The sequence below is a fragment of the Narcine bancroftii genome, chromosome 5, assembly GCF_036971445.1.
Source record: "Narcine bancroftii isolate sNarBan1 chromosome 5, sNarBan1.hap1, whole genome shotgun sequence".
In the NCBI taxonomy this organism is placed as follows: Eukaryota; Metazoa; Chordata; class Chondrichthyes; order Torpediniformes; family Narcinidae; genus Narcine; species Narcine bancroftii.
Window position 1 is genome coordinate 5,717,604 of NC_091473.1, and position 16,795 is coordinate 5,734,398.

At 44.3% G+C, this 16,795-nt stretch overlaps 1 pseudogene; it reads right to left on the reverse strand.

Moving 5' to 3' along the window:
* Positions 1 to 875: 875 nt before the first annotated feature.
* Positions 876 to 3,086, reverse strand: LOC138765271 (catalase pseudogene; annotated as a pseudogene).
* Positions 3,087 to 16,795: the final 13,709 nt, after the last annotated feature.

Here is a 16,795-nt window from a genome sequence, read left to right on the forward strand (position 1 = left end):
GTGAGCAAATGTAAGTTCTTGGGAATCATCATTGTGGAGGATCTTCCCTGGACCAAACACATTAATGGTATCATGAAGAAGGCATGTTAGCACCTCTACTTCCTCAGGAGTTTGCGGAGGTTTCCATATGACCAGAGGAACCCCAGCGAGTTTCTACAGAAGTGTGGTGGAGAGTGTACTGACCGACTGTATCACCGTCTGGTATGGGGACACTAATATCCCTGAGTGTAAAGCCCTGAAAAAGGTAGTGGACACAGCCCAGGACATCACAGGCAAAACCCTCCCCACTATTGAGTACATCTACAGCAGTGGTTCTCAATCTTTGTCTTTCCACTCACATCCCACTTTAAGTATTCCCTATGCCACCGGTGCTCTGTGATTAGTAAGGGATTGCTTAAGGTGGGATGTGAGTGGGAAGAAAATGTTTGAAAACTATTGTTTTAATCGTCCCTCATTGACTCGTTATGTGCACGGTTTCATAACTCCAAAGGAAATAGGCCAATGACAATTTTTCCTCAAAGCAAAATATTTCAGTATCAATTGGGTCTAGAGTGGTGGTTATCAACCTTCCCTCCCCACCCACATCCCACCTATTCCTTAAAGTGGTATGTGAGTGGAAAGAAAAAGGTTGAGAACCACTGATCTGCAGAGAACTCTGCTGTCGGAGAATAGCATCAATCATCAATGATCTGCGTCACCTAGCACATGCTCTGCTCTTGCTGCTGCCATCAGGAAAGAGGTGTCGGTGCCACAAGACTCGCCCCACCAGGTTCAGGAACAGCTGCTACCCCTCCACTATTAAACCCCTCAATGACAAACTCAATCAAGGACATTTAAGGACTCTAATTTTTCACTTGATAGATTTTTTTTTCTCTCTATTTTGCACAGTCAGTTTGCATACATTTCTTTGTGTTCTTGTCAGGATTTGGTTCAATGCCTGGTGGCATGTTACTGGGATTAAAGACTATTTGTTCCACATCAGCCAAATAGTTGACAAGATTCTTATTGAGAATAAGTTTCACCACAGAATTGGTGGGAACTCCTTGAGAGGCCAAACGTTTGTCACAACAGAGATTCCACCGCTTCTTTAAAGCTCATTACTTGAATATTCAATATCCAGGATGGGTGATTTTCAGAAGCTATGGTCCCGAAGAGTATAATCCAAATTGTCAGAACCCAGACAAGCAGCTGTTTCAACAGAAATATTTCTAATCCCTTGGTTAGTCTTCAAATGGAACTTGCATGTCATTGACCAGCTTGAATATGTGTGACCCATATCCATTCATATGACGATATCCGTCAGGAATTTTATAGTCACTATACAGAAAAATGACCTGATGAAGTGACTCTGGGCAAAGTGAGAAGTGCCAAGTCATATCAGCACCCTTGCAGTGAATCTGGTGGTTCCTTTTCTGGGTATGAATGAATGATGGAAACAAGAAAGGGTCACAGATGAAGAAAATAGGTGTGTTGTTACTAGTCAGATCCTAAATTCTGTCCTCTGTGTAAAACCTGCAAGCAAATCCTCAAAGACAGCCAGTGGAGAACAGCCAGTGTGTGAGTGGCTAAGGGTAGGAGTGGGACTTTGAAGCTTTGGCCCACAAGGCTTCTGTGAGTAGAGGCTGAAGACAAGCTTGATTCCAATAAGGTAAGAGCTTTGAATTTAAATTAGGAAGGGTTAATGGATTCATCAGCGAGGGCAGTGGAATGCTCTGATTGCAGGATGTGGGAAATCTGGGACAGCACAATTGTCTCAGATGACTACACCTGTAAGAGGTGCATCCAGCTCCTGGGAGACTGAGTTAGGGAGCTGGTTCTGGAGGCAGGGATAGAGTTGAGCTACAAGGAGACTGTCAGGAGAACAGGTATCTGGGTGACTGTTAGGAGAGGGCAGGGGAAGAGGCAGATAATGCAGAGTACCCCTGTGGCCAATCCCCTCAACAACAAGTATACTGTTTTGGATATTGTTGGGGGGGGGGGAAACGATCTACCAGAGACAAATTGTGGTGGTCACATCTCAGGCGCAGAGGCTGGCCCCTTGGCTCAAAAGGCAAAGGAGGAGAAGGGGAGAGCTATGGTAATCAGAATCAGAATTTATTGTCATGAACACATCATGAAATTTGATGTTTTGTGGCAGCGTCATAGAGCAAACTTTCATATTATAACCATCTTATGACATAACAATAAAAATAATCATGCATATAAAGTCAGGCCGTGTCTTTGGTTAATTGATGATTCAGGAATCTGATGGCAGCAGTGAAGAAGCAGGTCCTTGTGCCACTGAGTGCTCATCTTTAGGCTCCTGTACCTTTTCCCTGATGGTAGCAGAGTGAAGAGGGCATGGCCTGGGTGGTGGGGGTCTTTGAGGATAGAGGCTGCTTTCTTAAGACACTGCCTCATGTTCATGTCCTCAATGGAGTGAAGTCTGGTGCCTGCGGTGTCTCAGGCTGAGTTAACAACTCTCTGGAGTTTATTCTTGCTCTGAGAGTTGGCACCTCCATATCAGACAGAGAAGCAACCAGCCAGAATGCTCTCCACGGTCCACCTATAGAAGTTTAAGAGAATCTTTGGTGATGTATCAAATCTCTTCGGGCACCTCACAAAGTATAATTGCTGGCGAGTCTTCTTTGTGATTGTGTCAATGTGGAGACTCCAGGACAGATCCCTGGAGATGTTGACACCCATGAATTTGAAGTTCTTGACCATCTCCATTACAGAGCCCTTGATGAGGACTGGGTCGTGTTCCCCTGACTTTCTCCTGAAGTCCACAATCATCTCATTGGTTTTGCTGACATTGACCACAAGGTTGTTGTCATTGCACCATTCAACGAGCTGATCTATCTTCCTCCTGTACACTTCTTCATTGATGTTTGTGATTCTGTGACAACTGTTGTGTCATCAGCAAATTTGTAGATAGTATTGGAATTTGGGGCTCATTGGTTACAAGAGCAGATAGAAGGTTTAGTGAATGACATTGAGGCTCCCGGATGGTATGTTGTCTCCCAGGAGCCAGGGACAGGGATGTCTCTGATTGAGTTCATAGGATTCTGGAAGGGGAGGGCGAGCATCTGGGTGCTGTGGTCCATGTGGGGACCAATGACATAGTTAGGAGTAGGGATGAGTCCTGAAGAGGGAGTAAAGGGAGTTAGGAACGAAGATAAAAAGCAGGACTTCAAGGGTGGTCATCTTGGAATTGCTGCCTGTGCCACGCACCAGAGAAGGACAGAGCAGGAAGTTGTGGCTGATGAATGCTTGGCTGAAGAGTTGGTGCAGAGGCAGGGGTTCAGATTTGTGCATCATTGGGATCTCTTCTGGGGAAGGTCTGACCTGTACAAAAAGGACAGACTGCACCTGAACTGGAGGGAGACCAATATCCTGGAGCTGTTGGGGAGGATTTAAACTAGTTTGCGGGGAGAGGGGGGGTGGGGGGGTGGTGGGAATCAGAATGTGAGGGCAGAGAGTAGGGCAGAAGGTTAAATGCATGATGCAATGTATTCTGAGTTGGTGAGGAAGGACAGGAAGGGGACAAAACATGAATGCAGCCAGTTAGAGGGGTTGAAATGTGTCTATTTCAATGCTAGGAGTATTAGGAATAAAGTGAATTAATTTAGAGCATGGATCAACATGTGGAACTACGATGTTGTGACCATTACAGAGATTTGGCTGGAGGAAGGGGAGGATTGGCAGATGCAGGTACCTGGGTTTAGATGTTTTAAAAGGAATAAGATGAAAGATAGAAAAGAGAGGGGGTGGAGTAGCATTTCTGGTCAAGGATAATATCACGGCTATAGAAAGGTAAAAAGCTGCAGAGGGCATGTCCACTGAGTTGGTGTAGGTGAACGTCAGAAATAGGAAGGGAGCTATTACTGTGCTGGGAGTAGTCTATAGACCCCCAAATAGCCCTCAGGACACTGAGGAGGAGATGAGCAGGCAGATTTTGGAATGGTGCAGGAAATACACAGTTGTAATTATGGGGATTTCATCTTCCCTAATATTGACTGGTTCTTCCTGACTGCAAGAGGGATAGATGGGGTTGAATTTGTCAGGTGTGTTCAAGAAGGATTCCTGACACAGTATGTGGACTAACTGACGAGAGGAGAGACCATACTGGATCTAGTACTGGGTAATGAACTTGGTCAGGTGGCAGACCTCTCGGAGGGTGAGCATTTTGGTAAGAGTGATCACAACTCCCTTACTTAGTTTCAGCATAGCTGTGGAAAGGGATAAAAACAGACAAACTGGGAAAGTGCTTAATTGGGGAAGGGATAATTACGAAGAAATGAGGCAGGAGTTAGCAAAAGTAAATTGGAAACAGATGTTCAAGGGTGAAAACACAGAAGTAATGTGGAGGAAGCTGAGGGACCATTTCTGTTCAGGATAGGCTTGTCCCATGGGGACAAGGAAAACTTGGTTGGAAAAGGGAACTGTGGCTGACGAAACAGGTGAGGCAACTATCAAGAGGAAGAAGGAAGCATATATTAGATATAGGAAACAGGAAGGGCTCATGAGAAGTATATGGTAGGCAGGAAGGAACTTAAGAAAGGACTTGGGAAAGCTTGAAGGGGGCATGAGAAGGCCTTGGCATGTAGGATTAAGGAGGACTCCAAGGCATTCTGTGTATGTGAAAAACAGAAGGATGACGAGAATGAAGATGGGGATGCTAAAGGATAAAGGAGGCAACATGTGCCTGGAGGTGGACCAAGTTGGGGAGGTCTTAAATTAACACTTTGCTTCAGTATTCACCAGAGAAAATGATGTGGATCAGGGTGAGATCGAAATAGAACTGGCTTCTATTCTGCACAATGTGGAGATTAAGGAACAGGAAGTGTTGGATCTTCTTCAAAACATCAAGATTGATAAGTCTCTGGGGCCGGAAGCCAAGTTGCTGTGGGAAGTGAGAGAAGAGATAGCTCGGGCAGTAACTATGATCATTGAATCGTCTTTGACCACAGGGGAGGTGCTGGAGGTTTAGAAAATGGCAAATATAGTCCCCTTGTTTAAAAATAGTAACAGGGAGGATCCTGGGAATTATAGATTGGCAAGTCTTACGTCAGTGGTGTGCAAACTATTGGAGAGGATTCTTAAGGATAGGATCTATGAGCATTTGAAGAAGTCCAGTCTACTCAAGGATAGTCAGCATGGCTTTGTAAAGGGAAGGTCATGCCTCATGAGTCTAATTGAGTTTCTTGAGGAGAAAACAAAAGAAATTATTGAGGGTAGGGCAGTAGATGTGGTCTACATGGATTTTAATCAAGGATTTGACAAGATCCCCCATGAGAGACTCATCCAGAAAATCATGAGTCATGGGATCAATGGAACCTTGGATATGTGGGTAAAAAAATGGCTTGCAGGAAGAAAGCAGAGAGTAGTAGTGGAAGGACAGTATTCTGCCTGGAAGTCAGTGACAAGTGGAGTGCCGCAAAGGTCTGTTCTGGGACCCCTGCTCTTTGTGATTTTTAGAAATGACCTGGATAAAGAGGCAGAAGGATGGGTCAGTAAGTTTGTGGAAGACACAAAAGTTGGAAGAGGTGAAAGTTGTCGAAGGTTACAAGAGAATATAAACAGGATGCAGAGATGGGTGCAGGATAAATGTGAAATGATGTAATTTGGGAGGACAAACCAGAAGGCTGAGTACAGGGTTAAAGGTCATTTGCTTAAGAGTGTGGATGAATCGAGGGACCTTGGGTTTCAAATCCCTATATTCCTCAAGGTCACTGCACAGGTTGAGTGGATAGTTAATAAAGCCTATGGGAAGCTGAGGGATTGAGTTCAAGAGTTGAGGGATCATGTGGCAACTACAAATCTCTGGTGAGTTCAATTCTGGTCACCTCATTATAGGAAAGATGTGGAAGCTATGGAGAGGGTGCATTTACCAGGATGCTGTCTAGATTGGAAAATAAGTCTTATGAGGCAAGGTTAGCAGAGCTGGGATTTTTCTGTTTGGAGCGTAGAAGGATGAGAGGAGATTTGATAGAGGTCTCAAGATTGAGAGAGGCATAGATAGGGTGGACAGGCAGCACCTGTTTCCCAGGGGAGGATCAGCAAACACCAGAGGACATATGTACAAAATGAAGGGAGGGAAGTTTAGGGGAGACATCAGGGATAAGTTTTTTTTTTACACAGAGTTGTGGGTGTCTGGAATGCCCTGCTGGGGATGGTGGTGGAGAATGAAATATTAGGGACATTTAAGAGACTCTTTGACAGGCAATTGGATGGAGGAAAAGTGGAGGATTATGGGGTGGGAAGGGTTTAGTATATTTAATGAATATATGGGTCAGCAGAACATTGAGGGCTGAAGGGCCTGAACTGTGCTGAAGTGTTTTATGTTCTAAAAGAAAGCTGCTCCTTGCTCCAGAAATAGCAGAGACAGCTTGCCTGTTGTCAGGCTGCATTGGTACATTTTCTTATTTCTGAACGAATAATGTTGACAACCCAATCTCACACATATTAGTCCCCTGTGTCTTTTGACTGGCATCCAGTGATTAAAAGGATTTCCAGCAATATTCAGCTGCTTTTCCAATGATGACTCAGTTCTGTGGCTCTGGTTTACGTCTGTTGATATTTTACTAGGAAATGTCGATGGAAACAGGCTGCTTTCCCTGAACAGGAGCTCTCCAGGAGACATTGCAGGATATAAGCTTCAAAAGGGTTATCTCCACTTGTCATAATGAAAGATTATTTTGGAAGGCAAGCAAGGGAGTTGTTTGCGGCATGCAAACTCGTATCTCTCTCTCGTTCAGTGTCACTCTATAATCTGTTATGCTTTGTGGGAGAATGATTTGGGTGCCCATGACTGCCCATAAGGGCTCAGTAGTGGAAAGGGTCGAGAACTTCAAATTCCTGGGTGTCAACATCTCTGACGATCTATCCTGGAGCCTCCACATTGATGCCATCAGGAAGAAGGCTCACCAGCGGCTATACTTTGTGAAGTGCTTGAGGAGATTCGGTATGTCACTGAAAACTACAGGTGTGCCGTGGAGAGCATTCTGGCTGGTTGCATCCCTGCCTGGTATGGAGGCATCAAATCTTTGGACAAGAAAAAGAAATTCCAGAGGGTTGTTGCCTGCAACATCACAAGCACCAGACGTCACTCCATCGAGGACATTTACATGGGGCGGTGTCTTAAAAAAGTAGCCTCTATCCTCGAGGACCCCCACCACCCAGGCCATTCCCTCTTCACTCTGCTACCATCGGGGAAAAGGTACAGGAACCTAAAGATGAGCACTCAGCGGCACAAGGACAGCTTCTTTCCCGCTGCCACCAGATTCCTGAATAATCAGTGAACCAAAGACACTGCCTCACTTTTCGTGCACTATTATTAATTTTTTTTGTAGTAATGTGTAAGATGGTTATAATATGAATGTTTGCTCTCTGACACTGCTACAAAACACCGAATTTCATAAGTTGACAAATTTCTGATTCTGAGAGTGAAGGACATCCAAAAAAGCACTGAGAACCTTGGTGGAGGCCAGGGAAGAATATCCAAAGGGCCACAGGACCTCCCATCAGGAGTAGAGGAATTGGGATTATGGACATTAGGGATTGTATGGACACATAAAATTATGAAAGGAACAGATAATGTGGAAGCAGGAAAGTTGTTTCCACTGGCAGTTGAGTCTGGAACCAGATGAGGCAATGTCAAGATTCAGGGGTGTAGATTTAAGACCAAGATAATGTTAGAAACTTGAAGGCGCCTCAGATTGAAGAAACTGCCATCCGTGCGGTACCGGATGTAAACAGCGTCTTCATTGTTGAGGTCTTTCATGGCTTGGTTCAGCATCATGCTGAAGAAGATTGAAAAGAGGGTTGGTGCTTTAGTTGCCCATTCAGAGCCAGCTCTTCAGCGCTTGACGTCCTGTTTTGCGGAAACTGCCAAAATGTTTGGCCTGGAAGTCAGCCTGAAGAAAACTGAGGTCCTCCATCAGCCAGCTCCCCACCATGACTACCAGCCCCCCCACATCTCCATCGGGCACACAAAACTCAAAACGGTCAACCAGTTTACCTATCTCGGCTGCACCATTTCATCAGATGCAAGGATCGACAACGAGATAGACAACAGACTCACCAAGGCAAATAGCGCCTTTGGAAGACTACACAAAAGAGTCTGGAAAAACAACCAACTGATAAACCTCACAAAGATAAGCGTATACAGAGCCGTTGTCATACCCACACTCCTGTTCGGCTCTGAATCAGCACATAGGCAGGCAGGATTGCCTAATGCCAAACCTATCCAGGAGGCAGAAGAATGTAAGGGGGAGGGTATTCCTATACTGAAATGAACTGTATAAAAGTTGGGTGAGCCCCAGTGTATGTGTGTATTCCCAGGGTAAGGGGAAGCACCCAACTTTGCATTGTTGTATAATAAATGTTCTTTGTTCTCAATTTTTGTCTCGAGCAATTTCTGTGAAGGTACTTCTGTTTCTAACATTCTTCTTTGGCTTGGCTTCGCGGACGAAGATTTATGGAGGGGTAAATGTCCACGTCAGCTGCAGGCTCGTTTGTGGCTGACAAGTCCGATGCGGGACAGGCAGACACGGTTGCAGTGGTTGCAGGGGAAAATTTATTGGTTGGGGTTGGGTGTTGGGTTTTTTCTCCTTTGTCTTTTGTCAGTGAGGTGGGCTCTGCGGTCTTCTTCAAAGGAGGTTGCTGCCCGCCGAACTGTGAGGCGCCAAGATGCACGGTTTGAGGCAATATCAGCCCACTGGCGGTGGTCAATGTGGCAGGCACCAAGAGATTTCTTTAGGCAGTCCTTGTACCTCTTCTTTGGTGCACCTCTGACACGATGGCCAGTGGAGAGAGCTCGCCATATAACACGATCTTGGGACGGCGATGGTCATCCATTCTGGAGACGTGACCTACCCAGCGCAGTTGGATCTTCAACTGCATGGATTCGATGCTGTCGGCCTCTGCCATCTCGAGTACTTCGATGTTAGGGATGAAGTCGCTCCAATGAATGTTGAGGATGGAGTGGAGACAACGCTGGTGGAAGCGTTCTAGGAGCCGTAGGTGATGCCAATAGAGGACCCATGATTCGGAGCCGAACAGCAGTGTGGGTATGACAACGGCTCTGTATACGCTTATCTTTGTGAGGTTTTTCAGTTGGTTGTTTTTCCAGACTCTTTTGTCTTCCAAAGGCGCTATTTGCCTTGGCGAGTCTATTGTCTATCTTGTTGTCGATATTTGCATCTGATGAAATGGTGCAGCCGAGATAGGTAAACTGGTTGACCGTTTTGAATTTTGTGTGCCCGTTGGAGATGTGGGGTTGCTGGTAGTCATGGTGGGGAGCTGGCTGATGGAGGACCTCAGTTTTCTTTAGGCTGACTTCCAGGCCAAACATTTTGGCAGTTTCCGCAAAACAGGACGTCAAGCGCTGAAGAGCTGGCTCTGAATGGACACAAATTCAAGCTAGTATGCTGGAACATCAGAACCATGCTAGACAAGGCCGACAGACCTGAACGTCGGTCTGCCCTCATTGCACATGAACTCCTCAGACTTGACATCGACATAGCCGCTCTCAGTGATGTCTGCCTTGGAGATGTAGGCATCCTCCAAGAACGCGGCGCGGGCTACACACTCTACTGGTCTGGCAAGCCTATGGATGAACGACGCCTATCTAGTGTAGGCTTCATGGTCAAGAACTCCATTGCCTCCAAACTCGAAAACCTCCCGACAGGCCACTCGGACCGGATCATGTCCATGTGACTTCCCCCTTCAAAACAAGCGTCGCATCACCCTCATCAGTGTCTATGCTCCAACTCTCCAGGCGGAACCAGCAGAAAAGGACAAGTTCTACACTGACCTGCGCAACCTCATTCAACGCACCCCTACAGCCGACAAGGTTGTCATCCTTGGCGACTTCAACACTCGCCTCTTCATATGTAGAACTGGCTAATACTGTCTGAGGCTTACTAATTACATGTGCAAACCTGCTAATTCTATCTAGGGCTAGAAGACCCTTATCTTATTCAGACTAACTCTACTTCCTACATTCTATTATCTATTGTCTATCCTTATCTCATTCATATGGTGAACTTGCTGATTCTGTCTAATAAAGGCTAGGAGATTCTTATCTTACTCAGACTGATTCTGCTTCCTACATTCTAATATCCATGTCTTATCCTGTTCATACTGGCTTCATTCATTTACCCATATATCTATTTTAGTTTCCTCATCTTCATATTTTTATATCAGTTGTACTCATCTCTCACAGTAAGGAGGAGAAGGATAGTGAATTCTCTGCTCTATTAATCCATTAGAGGCTGCCTAATTAACTGTTTTTTGGACATGGCCAGGTGTATTTGTGAAGAATAAGGGTTATGGTTACATTGAGCTGAGTCCATGACCAGATCAGCCATGATCTCATAGAATGGTGGAGTAGGCTTGATGGCCGACTCCTTGTATTAACATCCACCTCAGAAAACCCGGACCTGGAGGAGAAACATGTCATTCTGTACCAAAGATGAGGGACAAGAGAGAGGAAATGAAGAGAAAGGGAACAGGAGGGTGGAAGGGGATTTGGTGTGGAGCAAAGGGTTAGCTGGCTGCATGCTGTGAATTTTCAAGTGTGAAAGAAAGTAAATCAGCTTGTGATGGCAGCTGTTCCCTACAAGGCTTTGCACTTGAGCAGTCCAGGAAGGTCGTGAGTGACAGCTTAATTGTCAACTCTAAAGAGCCCAAGGAGAAGGCAAAATGTGATTGCACAATTTGGAGCAAACATTGCCCTTTGTTACCTTAGCCTGGAAAAGCTTTCGTGGGAAGAACCATTGACCAAAGGCATTGAATTAAAAGAAAAGTGGATGAAAAGAACAAGTGGATTGAAAGCTTAACCCACGATTGCAAATGTATGGGCCCTTTTATTTTGAAGAAGCATCTGCACATTCCATTGGGCTTTTTTTTACACTCAATTTTGCAATCCTTTGAGTAAAGATGCAAGAATGTCCACATTGAGAGAGATGAACCACTTATGGAGAAAGACTTAATGATAAATTCCCTCTTTGAATAATGGTTCATTAGATCTCTCTCTCTCTCTCTCACTCACTCACACACACACACACACACACACACACACACACACACACACACACACACACACATGCATGCATATTACACACATGCATGTGTATAATTCATACATATGTGCACACACCCCGAAGCATGTATGCACATCCATGTACACAAATACACACATGCACACACTTGCTCATGTACACTCACATACACATGTATAATGCACACGCACATGCACACATATAACACATGCACGTGTATAACACACATTCACACATACATGCGCACACATACAGAGAAGTGTGTATGCAAATGCACGTCCATATACACAAAGATACACACATGGACAAGTGCGCACGCCCCCCCCCCTCATGAAGAACACCTTTTCTCGGTTCCACTCACAAGCCCTTTGGTTGTTGGTTGTGAGTCTGATGTACATTTGTACTCACTTAAATCCACCATTTTCTTCCCTCCTGTGGCATTTGTCTGATGCGCAAGGCACAGCCTACAGGATTGAGAATATGCAAATGACCAGTGAAATCCAAGACTTCCTTGTGTCTTTATTAATGGAAAAACAGAATCATTTTGAATGGTGAGAGATTAAAATATGTTGATGTTAAGTTAGATCTGGGTGCCCCAGGAACACCCAAAAAACCATAGATGCTGAAATCTGGAGTAAAACTCAATCAGTAGGCTGAGTAGTATCAGTGGGAGAAAAAGAATTGTCCATTTTGGGCCAGAACCCATCATCAACACTGAGAGATATAGCAAGGATAATGAGGTCAGAATGGGAGGAACCTGGGTGTCCTGCATAAATCATTAGCCCCTTTTAACTTGCAGCCCCTGGATGGCCCTCCTGGGACCCGGGTGCAATTACTGGGGCAAAGATGCTGAAAGCACCTTTTAAATTGCAGGGGGATCGACCCATTAAATCACCCCCTCAATGATGCGTCAAGTACTCACCGGAAGTACTGCTGGATGTTTGGATGTTGGCTGTCCGGTCAGGTACGCAAGCACTGATGTTACCGGAATAAGCGGGTTGGTCATTTTCCTGTTCAAATTGCCTGTGGACACAACCTAGTTAAGTTTAACTGGGTTCCCTGACGACCTCTGGGTTGACCGGGTCAGACCCTTTCTAACTGCCATTCCAAGCAGGCTTTTTTCCTCTGAGGGTAGGTGAGATTTAAAAAACAGTGAACATGGGTTAAGGGTTTAAGGGGAAAAATTTAAAGGGAACACTGGGTGAACTTCCTGCAGAGAGTATGGTGTCAGCAGAATTGGTGAATGCAGGCTCAATTTTGACAGTTAAGAAAAATTTGGACTGGTACTTGGACAGGAAGGATATGGTCTGGGTGCAGGTCAGTGGGACTTGCAAAATAATACATCAGCACATAATATAATTGTAGGCTATTAGCATCAAAGTGCATGAGGCAGAGTGCAGGTAAAACACTAGTAAATGAGGGGGAAGGGATCCCCCCCTCCCCCCACCTCCCCCACTCTGGGCTTATATACAAGGTCACCAAACCACCTGGTGACCTAGTGGTGTAATGACATCATGCATGACATACTACCACAATAATGGCCAAAGGGCCTGTTTCTGTGCTGTAGTTTTCTATAAAGGTAGTGGATACAGCCCAGGACATCACAGACAAATCTCCTCACCATTAAGAACATCTACAGGGAACGCTGCCATCGGAGAGCAGCAGCAATCATCAAGGCTCCACACCGCCCAGCACACGCTCTGTTCTCGCTGCTGCCATCAGGAAAGAGGTGTAGGTGCCACAAGACTCACACCACCAGGTTCAGGAACAGCTGCTACCCCTCCACCATCAGACTCCTCAACAACAAACTCAGTCAAGGACTCTTACTTGTGTACTTCATTGATTTTCTTTTTGTTCTCTCTGTATTGCACAGTCAGTTTGTTTACATTTCTGTTTACAGTTGTTTGTTTACATGTTTTGTGCTGTGTACAGTTTATGTTTTGCATCACCAATTAGTGGTAATCCTGCCATGCCTGCAGGAAAAAGGGATCTCAGGGTTATATGTACACTGACAATAAATCTGAAACTTAATTCTATGGTCTGAAACATCTAGCAGTCTGGACTATTAGCATTCTGGATTCATGAAGTTTTACGGTCAATAATTTTGAAGAATTGTAAATGCAGCAGAAAATCTCCCCCAAAAAAGCAGAAAATCTCCCCCAAAAGAGAAACGGGTCAATGACTTGATAATGTTATTTTGATGGCAATGTTTGAATGATAAATATTGACCAGGACCCTTTCTTGTGCAAAGTGTGACATTTCTGGCGGCAAGCCACACCCTTGGCACTGTTCTGCCTAGACCATTTTATTAACTGAGAAAGCGATGAGCTGATGGATTATTTGACTGTGGATTCCGTGATAGACATTCTGCACCCACCTTCCAAAACATTGGTGCAGAAACCTTGGGAAGTCGCAGATTTCAGGGCAGGAGAAGCTCTGGCTGAAAAGAAAACAGCTTGAAATCTGAAACAAAACACCAAAGCAGCACAAACATCAGGTCAGTGGCATCTGTAGTTAACTTTTCAGGTCGAGGATGTTTACTCCTTTTAAATTCTGTAATACCCTTATCAAGAAGTTTGCTTCTTGACATTATAAATTGCAGAGAATTCAATCCAAGTTATTGGGGTAAGAGTACACATGGGATATTGAAATCTTTGAATGTGTCAATGTGTTTGTTTAAGAGAGTGATTACATAGAGATGAAGTGTTTGGAGAATCTTTGTGACCAGACACTTAAGGGCTGGCATTTGTTCACTCTTTTAAACATATAAAATAAACAACTTAAAACCTTGTGACAATAGGAGTTCGAGCCTCTTTGTGGCTATTGAAACCGTGTCTACACATGAAGGCTTTAAGGCTTTTTGAACATTGTCAAATCAGGCTGTTGTCCTGGTCACCATAGATTTTGGGGTAAGGGATCTAATGGTTTTAGTGCAACACACAAACGTGCTGGAGAAACTCAGCCGGTCATGCAGGAAGTAAAGGGTAACCGGTGTTTTAGGCCTGGGCGTCATTAGGGTTGGAGTCACCCAATACAGCAACTTGTGATGTCACCCCCCCCCTCCCCCACCATGGACCTCCTCCCATACCAGACCATACTGAATCCTTAGCAATGTTGTTTGTTCTAATGTTACTCGGAAGTCCCGTATATCACTCAATGTAATGGCAACAGTAGTGAGATAAACAACCAGCAACATTAAAATTACCCCTTTAAATTACAACACCATTCGACTTCATTCTCAAAAAAGTTATTGATACAGGTTCACAAATACTAATGACCACAATATTGTAGCTAAAACACCAGAAAATCTGACAAAAGCAGCGACTATAAAAACACCAGCAACAACGAAAAGAACTGCACGTGGTTGTGGCGCGTGCAGACGAAACCACGTGATTCGAAACGTCGTTGTCATTGGGTAATAACAACAGCTCTGTCCGGAGCCCATTAGAAGGTTCAAAAAAAGTAAATGAGCATCTAGTTTTAGCCTTGTAGGTATATTGATACATATAAGATGGGCTTACGGAAAATGTTGTTGTTATAACTACAGGGATATTTTTATAAAATTAATACATTTTTTGCTGAAACACTGCACAAAACATTTTATAGACGGTCATTTTGGTGTCACCCCCTCTGATGATGTTACCCGGTGAGGCCTGCACCCCCTCAGTGACACCAGTGGGCCTGGGGCCTTTGCTTGGTATAAGCAAAAACAGGCATCCGAGTAAAAAGGTGGGGCATTTGGTGGAGGAGAGGAAGTGCCACCCGCTAACAGGTAGATACAGGTATGGTAAATCTCGGTCATGCTGTCAATCCCTCACGATGCTTAGTCTGCGCTACTGTCATTGGACGTGGTTTATCTCTACCACCAAGGGCACTCCCCTTGACTATAACTGTGTATGCACCCATTATCATTCATTATTGTACTACTGAGTTTCTACTAATAAAAGACAATGATATGTGTTTAACTACACTGCCTTTGATCTCTTCATAATCTGGCACATCAACAGGTGGGAGGGTAGAAGAGAAAATAGTTGAGAAGTGACAGGGGGAGTGTGTAGCTCTCTGATAGGAGAAGGAAGAGAGAGGTGGGTAGCTGGGTTCCAGACTTTCTTGTTTAATTTTATTAGTCTCCATCTGGGTATGGGGACAGATAATTTAGGGATCCCTCGGGAAACACAAAACCTGCAGAAGCTGAGATCTTGAGCAAACAGTGAGCTGCTGGAGGAACTCAATGGGTCAGGCAGCATCCGTGAGTAGAATTGGTCAGTCAATGTTTCGGGTAGGAACCCTTCATCGAGATTAAAGCGAAAAAGGGGTGACATTGTGGATATGAAGGGGGAAAGAAGCTGGGGTCGCCCAAAAGGAGACAAGGAGAGGGAAAGACCACTGGGAAGTGTGGGGGCGGGGGGGAGGTGGAGTCAGCGAGAGAGCTCCCTGCTAATAGAGAACTTCACCCATCGCACTGACAACATAATGGAAAGCTACAATGGGGAGTAAAACAAATCATCTTCTATGTGCAGCTAAAATTTAATTGGGGAATTATTTGGTTGCACAAGCAGGCAAAATGATCCACCTAAAAGTGGGCTGAACTAAAAGTAGAATGTCTCAAATGGAGGCAGTTTGCATCAATTTATAAAGAGACAGTAATAATCAACCAATTTAATGGGTGGGAGTACCTTGTATGAAGTATCTTGCATCAGGAAACTTTAAGTACTGAAAAATTGGGGGAGTGGGGGCAGGTGGGAAATGATCAGTGGTTTTCATACTTTTTTTTCTTTCTGCTCACATACCACCTTGTAGCAGACTTCAACAGGGATTTAATCTGAAGGCTGTACCTGGCAATTGGAGTCAGGTGACTCAGGCTGTTGGATTTGAAAAACTCAGATTAGCAGGTAGCTGATTGGCCAATAGAGATCAAATGTAAACACAATTTTTTATGAACTTGTAACACAGGGTGGTTTTAATTCACTTCAACTCAGGAGTTGGTGCTGTTGGCTGGAGTTCTACACTGTACATGCAGCAGTGAGTAAGAAATTCACAACAATCTAATTTTTTTTCTCTGCATTGTTTTAATTCTATTTAATTGACTTGTTATGTGCACGGTTTCATAACTCCAAAAGAAATGGGCAATGACAATTTTTCTCAAGCAAAATATTTCAGTAACAATTGGGTCTAGAGCAGTGGTTCTCAACCTTCCCTTTCCACTCCCATCCCACCTTAAGTAGGCCCTATGCCATAAATGCTCTGCGATTAGTGAGGGATTGCTGAAGGAGGTCGGTGAGTGGAAAGAAAATGTTTGAAAAACACTGGTGTAGATTGAGTGCATCTGATGTTAGTGTAGTTTTCAGTTCTTTTAATGATTTGATTATAAATGCTAGAAAAATAATATTAATTTGCTGACAAGATCAAATTAAATACCTCAAGTGTTCCATCGTGTTTTAATCCAGGCTGCTACTCCTGTGCAATACTGAGACGGTGCTACATTGTCACAAAGTTGCTTTCTTTTCTCTGATAAATATAAAAACAAATCTCATGGCACAATTTGAAGAGAGGCAGGAAATTCTTTAGTTATCATTTGATTTATCAAAAGAGTGTAAATGACCATACATTCATCTCATTTTCATGATCTAGATTCTTTTATTGCCATGTAATAGTACAGAAAATGTAATATTACACAAAATTGTCTTCTGCCTGTTGTAAGACAGATGAAGAATCGTCATTAGTGTCATTTGGTGCCCCTTACAGTT